General features: G+C 44.4%; 1 long non-coding RNA gene across 1 annotated transcript; it reads left to right on the top strand.

The window, feature by feature from the left end:
* The first annotated feature begins 230 nt into the window (after positions 1-230).
* LOC129135730 (uncharacterized) lies at positions 231-5,234 on the top strand. Its single transcript, XR_008536766.2, has 2 exons — positions 231-387; positions 818-5,234. It is a non-coding gene; the product is annotated as an uncharacterized LOC129135730 (long non-coding RNA).
* The last annotated feature ends 3,332 nt before the right edge of the window (positions 5,235-8,566 follow it).

Here is an 8,566-nt window from a genome sequence, read left to right as displayed (position 1 = left end):
GAGGTCCTCTGTGTCCAATGTGTCGATATTCTTTATACCTTACCATATTGTACAAATGCTTTATTTCCATTCAATATTTAGAAGACAGTTATAAACAAGATGCATTAAATAGCAAGACGGCAGATGAACGTCAGGAAGGAACATCAGGAACATCCATGAGGTTCCATCCACGGAATCTCACCATGGATACGCTTGTGATCAAGGGCCTGGTCTCCCCTCAAGATGCAGTCAGAGATCAGAGGCTGCACTCATCATAGCAGTGGAGCAGGACCAGCTGGGACAGGGTCCTTCTGTGACACCTGCCGCATCACCAGGCTGTGTGAACAAACTCAGCTGCCAGAACTCACAGAATATCAGTATCAGCACCAAAAACTCACAGGAAAAATGGTAAGTTCTACGTTTCTCCATTAATAGTAACTCTCAGATTAATCTGTGTTATCCATCGCTTCTCCATGAAATAACTTTTTATAGGTTTGCATTGATGTATTTTTCAATTTATATTTCATTTTACTGATTGAAACAATATATATTGTGTGTGGTGTGTGATTTTGTCTCTGTCAGGATAATCATAGTTTAATTTCTATTATTATTATACCAATATCATTTAGTTTTTTTTAAGCCTTTCAATTTCTGAGGGTATTAATCAGGGTCTTTCTGTCTTGTGAGACAGAAAACAAATCCAAACTGTGTAAGAGAAAAAAGAATGCATTGATCACGAGGACTGAGAAGTTCCCAGGATTAACTTGCTTGGGATTCAGCTACATCTACAGTTTCAAGTGGCATCCTGTAACTCTGTCTCTCTCTACTTCCCCAACAGTGGCTCCATGTTTAGCTCCACAAACTTCAGACTTGAACAGCATCACTGGCTCCTGACCAGGACTCCAGCTCCATGAACCTCAAACTAGAACACCAGCCCACCTTCTCCACATGTGTACGGCTCCAAAACCTAAGACATCAGTGGCAGTACTTACTCCTCCCGGGGGCTCCAGCTCCAGGACCCTCAGACTTGAACCACAGCACCAACTCTTCCCTGGATCTCCAGCTCCATGACCCTCAGACTTAAACAACAGCAGCACCAGCTCATCCGTGGGTCTCCAGCTCCACGACCCTCAAATTAGAACTACACCAGCTCCTCCCCAGGTCTCCAGCTCCACAACCCTCAAACTAGAACAACATCAGCTCCTCCCAGGGTCTCCAACTCCATGACCCTCAAACTAGAACAACAGTGCTCACCCCTGGATCTCCATCTCCACAAACCTCACACTAGAACACCAACACCGGCTCCTCTACAGCTCTTCAGCTCCACAACCTAAAACATCAGTGGCAGCTTTGGCTCCTCCCATAGATTCCAGCTCTAGGACCCTCAGATTGAACTGCAAAACCACCTGCTCCCTGGAACTCCAGCTGCACAGCACTTAAACTAGAACAACATCAGCTCCTCCGTGGGTCTCCAGCTGCACGACCCTCAAATTAGAATATCAGCTCCTCCCAGGGTTTCCAGCTGCATGAACCTCAAACTAGAACAACATTAGCTCCTCCTCAGTCTCCAGCTGCACAATACTGAAACTAGAGCATCAGCTCCTCCCAGGGTCTCCAGCTGCATGACCCTCAAACTAGAACATGAACTCCTCCCAGGGTCTCCATCTACACGAGCCTCAAGCTAGAACAACATCAGCTCCTCCCTGGGTCTCCAACTCCATGATCCTCAAACTAGAACAACGCCACTCACTCCTGGATCTCCAGCTCCACAAACCTCACACTAGAACAGCAACACTGGCTCCTCCATGGGTGTCCAGCTTTACAGCCTAAGACATTAGTGGCAGCACCATCTCCTCCTGGGGGCTCAAGCTCCAGGACCCTCAGACTTGAACCGCAGCACCAGCTCTTCCCCGGATCTCCAGCTTGACGACCTTCAGACTTAAACAACAGAAGGATCAGCTCCTCCCTTGGTTGCCAGCTACATGACCCTCAACTAGAATACCATCAGCTCCTCCCTGGGTCTCCAGCACCATGACCCACAAACTAAAACACCAATACTGGCTTCTCCATGGGTCTTCAGCTCCACAACCTAAGACATCAGTGGCAGCATTGGCTCCTCCCATAGATTCCAGCTCCAGGACCCTCAGATTTGAGGACCCAGTCACTCAAACTAGAACAACACCAGCTGCTCCCCAGGTCTGCAGCTGCACAACCCTCAAACTAGAACATCAGCTCCTCCCAGGGTCTCCAGCTGCAAGACCCTCAAACTAGAACATCAGCTCCTCCCAGGGTCTCCAGCTGCACGAACCTCAAACCAGATCTTCAGCTCCTCCCCAGGTCTCCAGCTACATGACCCTCAAACTAGAACATTAGCTCCTCCCTGGGTCTCCAGCTCTACAACCATCAAACTAGAACACCATCAGCTCCTCTCCGGGTCTCCAGCTCCACGTCTCTCAAATTAGAACAGCATCAGCTTCTCCCCAGGTCTCCAGCTACATGACCCTGAAACTAGAAAAACACCAGCTCCTCCCTGGGTCTCAAAGCTCCATGACCCTCAAACTAGAACAACGTCAGCTCCTCCTCGGTCTCCAGCTGCATGACCCTCAAACTAGAACAACGTCAGCTCCTCCTCGGTCTCCAGCTGCATGACCCTCAAACTGGAAAAACAGCAGCAAACTAAAAAAACTCCCTGGATTTTTCTAGTTTGAGGGTCATGCACCTGGACACCTGGGAAGGAACTGATTTTAATCTAGTTTGAGCGTCATGAGCTGGACACCCAGGGAGGAGCTGGTGTTTTTCCAGTTTCAGGGTCATGGAGCTGGACACCCAGGGAGGCGCTGGTGTTCCTCTAGTTTGAGGGTCTTACAGCTGGAGACCCGAGGAGGAGCTGACGTTGTTCTAGTTTGAGGGTTTGTGGAGCTGGAGATCCAGGGGGGAGGAGTGTTTTTCTAGTTTGAGGTCGATTGAGGGTCAGCTGCATGACCCTCAAACTGGAGAAACACCAGCTGCCCCCTGGGTCTCCAGCTCCACAAACCTCAAACTAGAGCAACATCAGCTTCTCCCCTGGCCTCCAGCTCCGTGACCCTCAAACTAGAACAGCGTCAGCTCCTCCTCAGGTTTCCAGCTCCATGACCCTCAAACTAAAACAACATCAGCTCCTCCTTGGATCTCCAGCTCCATGACCCTCAGACTTAAACAAGAGCAACATCAGCTCCTCCTTGGATCTCCAGCTCCACGACCCTCAGACTTAAACAAGAGCAGCACCAGCTCCTCCACGGGTCTGCAGCTCCATGACCCTCTAACAAGGAAAACATCAACTACTCCCTGTGTCTCCAGCTCCATGACCCTCTGATCAGTAAAACATCAACTCCCACCTGAGTCTCCAGACGCAGAAGCCTCAAACTAGAACAACATCAGCTCCTCCCCAGGTCTCCAGCTGCACGACCCTCAAACTAGAACATCAGCTCCTCCCTGCATCTTCAGCAGCACGACCCTCAAACTAGAACATCAGCTCCTCCCTGCGTCTTCAGCAGCACGACCCTCAAACTAGAACATCAGCTCCTCTCCAGGTCTCCAGCTGCACGACACTCATACTAGAAAAATGCCAGCTCCTCCCGGGTTCTAGAGCTACAGGACTGTCGAACTAGAAAACACCTGCTCCTCCCCAGGTCTCCAGCTGCATGAACCACAAACTAGAACAACACCAGCTCCTCTTTGGGTCTCCAGCTGCAGGGCCCTCAAACAAAAACATCAGCTTCTCCCCGAGTCTTCAGCTGCACGACCCTCAAACTAGAACATCAGCTCCTCTCCGAGTCTCCAGTTGCAGGAAACTCATACTAGAAAAATGCCAGCCCTTTCCGAATTCTACAGCTGGACGACCCTCAAATTAAAAAACACTCGCTCTTCCCCAGGTCTCCAGCTGCATGAACCTCAAACTAGAGCAACATCAGCTCCTCCTCGAGTCTTCAGCTGTGCGATCTTCAAACTAAAACATCAACTCCTCTCTGGCTCGCCAGATGCAGGACACTCATACTAGAAAAATGCCAGCTCCTCCCAGGTTCTACAGCTGCACGACCTTCAAACTAAAAAACACCCACTCCTCCCCAGGTCTCCAGCTGCACAAACCTCAAACTAGAACATCAGCTCCTCTCTGGGTCTCCAGCACCAAGACTCTCAAACTAGAGCAACATCAGCTCCTCTCTGGGTCTCCAGCTGCAGGACACTCATACAAGAATAATGCCAGCTCCTCCCAGGTTCTACAGCTGCACAACCCTCAAACTAAAGAAACATCAGCTCCTCTCTGGGTCTGCAGCTGCATGAACCTCAAACTAGAACATCAGCTCCTCTCCAGGTCTCCAGCTGCACGACACTCATACTAGAAAAATGCCAGCTCCTCCCAGGTTCTACAGCTGCACAACCCTCAAACTAAAAAACACCCGCTCCTTCCCAGGTCTCCAGCTGCATGAACCTCAAACTAGAACACCAGCTCCTTTCTGGGCCTCCAGCTGTAGGACACTCATACAAGAAAACACCAGTTCCTCCCCAGGTCTCCAGCTGCAAGACCCTCAAACTAGAAAAACACCAGCTCCTTCCAGGTTCTATAGCTGCACGACCCTCAAACTAAAGAAACACCTGCTCCTCCCAGAGTCTGCAGCTGCACGACCCTCAAAGTAACAAACACTAGCTTTTCCCCAGGTCTCCAGCTGCAAGAACCTGAAACTAGAAAAACACCAGCTGCTCCCTGGGTCTCCAGCTCCACAACTCTGAAACTAGAACAACACCAGCTCCTCCCCGGGTCTCCAGCTCCATGACTCTGAAACTAGAACAACACCAGCTCCTCCCCAAGTCTCCAGCTCCATGACCCTCCAATTAAAAAAACAACAGTTTCTCCCAGGTCTCCAGCTGCATGACCCTCAAATTAGAACACCTCTCCCCACTGGATCTCCAGCTCCATGACCCTCACAGAAGAACAGCAACACCAGCTCCTTAACTGGTCTTCAGCTCTACAACCTAAGACATCAGTGGCAGCACCGGCTCCTCCGTGGACCTCCAGCTCAATGATTTTCAGACTTAAAATGCAGCACCATCTCCTCCCCAAGGCTCCATCTCCACTACCTTCAGATTTGAACAGCGGTAGCACCAGCTCCTGTCTGGACCTTCAGCTCCATAACCCTCCCTGAACAATCCCTTTTCATGAAATTCAGCAGTCAAGAAAACTGCAGCTGAAGTAAATGAATAAATGTTTCTTTTTCAGATCAATGTCTCTTTTATGGTCATGCAAGCCAGTCAACTTTTCTACTTTCCATTAACCTTACGATCTACTTATGTCCAATGTGAGATACAAATGAACCATTTGAAATGATATTTAAAAACTTAGTAATATTTTTAATATGATCATCACACAGCTATAGACATGATCTTATTTCTGTCTGCCTGTGCAGAAGTCTTATGAAAACTCAAACTATGCATTTACTTTGTTGAGATTCCCAGAATACACATTAATCCCAAATGTTACTCCTCTCCTTAAAATTTTATTTTATTTCTTTTGCACCTGTTATAAAAGGGATTGAGTTCTTGATTTGATTCTCAGCTTGGTCGCTGTTTGTGTATAGCCGTGCTACTGATTTTTCTACACTAATTTTGTATCTTGAAGCTTTATTGAATTCATTTATCAGATTCAGGGGCGTTTTGGATGAGTCTTTAGGGTTTTCTAGGTGTACAATCATATCATCAGCGAAGAGCGACAGTTTGACTTCCTCTTTACCAGTTTGGATGCCCTTTATTTCTTTCTCTTGTCTGATTGCTCTGTCTAGGGCTTCCAGTACTTTGTTAAATAGAAGTGGTGAAAGTAGACATCCTTGTCTTGTTCCAGCTCTCAGGGGGAAAGCTGAAAGCTTTCAGTATAATGATTGGCTGCGGGTTTGTCATAGATAGCTTTTATTGCCTTAAGGTATGTTGCTTCTAGGCTTATTTTGCTGAGGGTTTTAATCATAAAGGGATGCTGGATTTTGTTAAATGCTTTTCCTGCATCCATTAAGATGATTATGTGATTTTTGTTTTTAATTCTGTTTATGTGGTGTATTGTATCTATTGACTTGTGTATGTTAAACCATCTCTGCATCCCTGGTATGAAACCCACTTGATCATGGTGGATTATCTTTTTGATATGCTGTTGGATTTGGTTAGCTAGTATTTTGTTGAGGATTTTTGCATCTATGTTCATCAGGGATATTTGTCTGTAGATTTTGTTGTTGTTATGTCTTTTTTATGCACATACAGGTGTTCATAGTAGCATTGAATGATTTTTTTGTATGTCTTTGTATGCCTGTGGTATCTGTTGTAATATCTCCACTTCATTTCTAATTGAGCTTATTTGGATGTTTCCCCTACTTATTCTCCAACTCATTGCTTTGCTTAGTTCCCATAGTACTTAGCACAATAAGCACTTTGATTACTTTTTCACTTGTTTAGTACATGTACATTCCTTCCTAGAGAGTAAGTTCCTTTGGGTAGAACCTTCTTTTGCTCTCTCTTATACCTTCAATGTGGTGTTGAATTTACAATTTGAGTATAGAATTGAATAAAGAAATATTGTTAATATAAGGATCCTAAAATCAAAATGTAAATGTCTAGCAAAATGGAAAACTACTATATGTTAGTTAATTAGACAAAATTTAATAAAATTAAAACATAGTCAACATAGCAAACTACAGGAAATAAAGGCAAGGATAAGTGAGAATCAAAATCAAGAAGCATAAATGAATCTGACACTTTTGTAGCTAAACATATTCGTTATTGCAATGAGCAAAAATGGGTCAAATTACCCATGTGAAAGTTGACTTAGAATAAATTTTAAAAGTTTCCAGTTACATTTTGATTATTAAAGATACATGTCAAACTAAATGACGTGATTATTTCCTTTTATTCAGATTATAAAGTTTTACTTCATAAGTATTTTGAAAGGTCCAAAGAATAATTTCCTTTTGGAATTATGACCTCCAAATAGATTTTTTTTATGACAGAATTTTCTTCATTTGTGATCAAACTATTTCCTAATGTATTTGAACCCATTAGGCTTTAAGCGGGGTGGGTTATAGGAAGTTTCAACTCGGACTCAAGTATTTTTGATATGCAAGGGATGGACTGACTTTCAGGTGTGTAATTTTGAACGTTTGGTAGCTACCTGTGAATGGGCAGCCCATCATCCTTCTGGCCTCTCTCAAGTAGCTCTGAAGCTCCTCCCATAGACATCCAGCCCATAAGATAACAAGGCAGGACCTCTCGCCCGTGCAGTTGTGTTACCTTTTCTTGTACTCACAGGGCATATTTCTATCAATCCCTTGAACAACGAATGGACCCAGGAATATTTTAGGATTTAGGCTGCCTCCCTCACCCACCTTCTTTCTAAATGAATGGGACCTGTAACCCTTTACTCTCCCCTGGGCTGGAGAATCTATTCTTCCACTGCCAGATCTGTGGTTAGGAGGTGGCTTTGATCTTACATTTCTTTTATTCACAAATTGGTGAGTCCGTGTTCTTTAATGTAGAGAGATACTCAGAGGAGATGGTGTTTTTAGTTGTTATTTTAGAAATAGTAGGCAGAATAATGTTCACCACCCATATCCCAAAGATGTCCCTATCCTAATCCTGGAGGCTGTGAATATGTTAGGTTAAACAGTAAAAGAAAACTGAGGTTGTTTTTGGCTGACCATAAAATAGAAAGATTATCCTGGATTATCTGGGTAGGCCCAATGTAATCATAAGAGTCCTTCAAAGTAGAAGAGGGAGAAGGAAAAGGGGACAGTGTGAGAGACAGGTGTGACTACAGAAGGTTGGAGTGATGCAATGTGAGAAGAACTCGACCTGAAGTTGCTTTGAATGTGACAAAAAGGGGCCACAAGCAAAAGGGTTGAAGGCAAGGACATGGATTCTCCTGTAGAGCCTTCAGGGAGGAAGGCAGCCATGCCACACCTTGATTTTTAGCTGTGCTTGACTTGTAACCTACAGAACTGTTAAATAATATGCTTCTTGTCTCAAGCCACTAAGTTCATGGTTCCTTGTTACTACAGCAACAGGAAATGAATATAACCTAGATTAGATAATGCTAACTTTCATTGGGAAACATTCCCAGACTCAATGCTTAACTTTTCACAGTGTAAACTACTATTTGGTTTTTACTTGCTTTTCATAGAAATATAATTGTTTTACAAAAACCGATGCTATCTTTTTGTAAGAAAACATGATTTTTATGGAAGCATTTCTTTTTAAATTTTGGATTTTGTATACTGTGATAAGATGTGCAAGTGGAAGTATTAAGTTGAGGTAGTTATCTACAGGTTTCAATTTTCACCTGGCATCTCTTGAAAATTGACCAAAAAAAGTTACTTCCTGTGAATGGTACACATTAAATGCTATTGCTTTAATCTCTTATTTTATCTTTCTAATTAGATAGTCTTCTACAGAATAGGAAGAAATGAAGAGAACAGATGTTATGCAGATAGTTTCCGAGAACATATTTTATGTATGTAATTTTAGGAGCAACAGGGGAAACTGGAAGGCCCATCCCCACAGAATCACACCTGCCCCA

This window comes from Pan troglodytes, chromosome 7 (assembly GCF_028858775.2).
Source record: "Pan troglodytes isolate AG18354 chromosome 7, NHGRI_mPanTro3-v2.0_pri, whole genome shotgun sequence".
Lineage (NCBI taxonomy): Eukaryota > Metazoa > Chordata > Mammalia > Primates > Hominidae > Pan > Pan troglodytes.
This window is presented reverse-complemented; position numbering and strand designations above follow the sequence as displayed.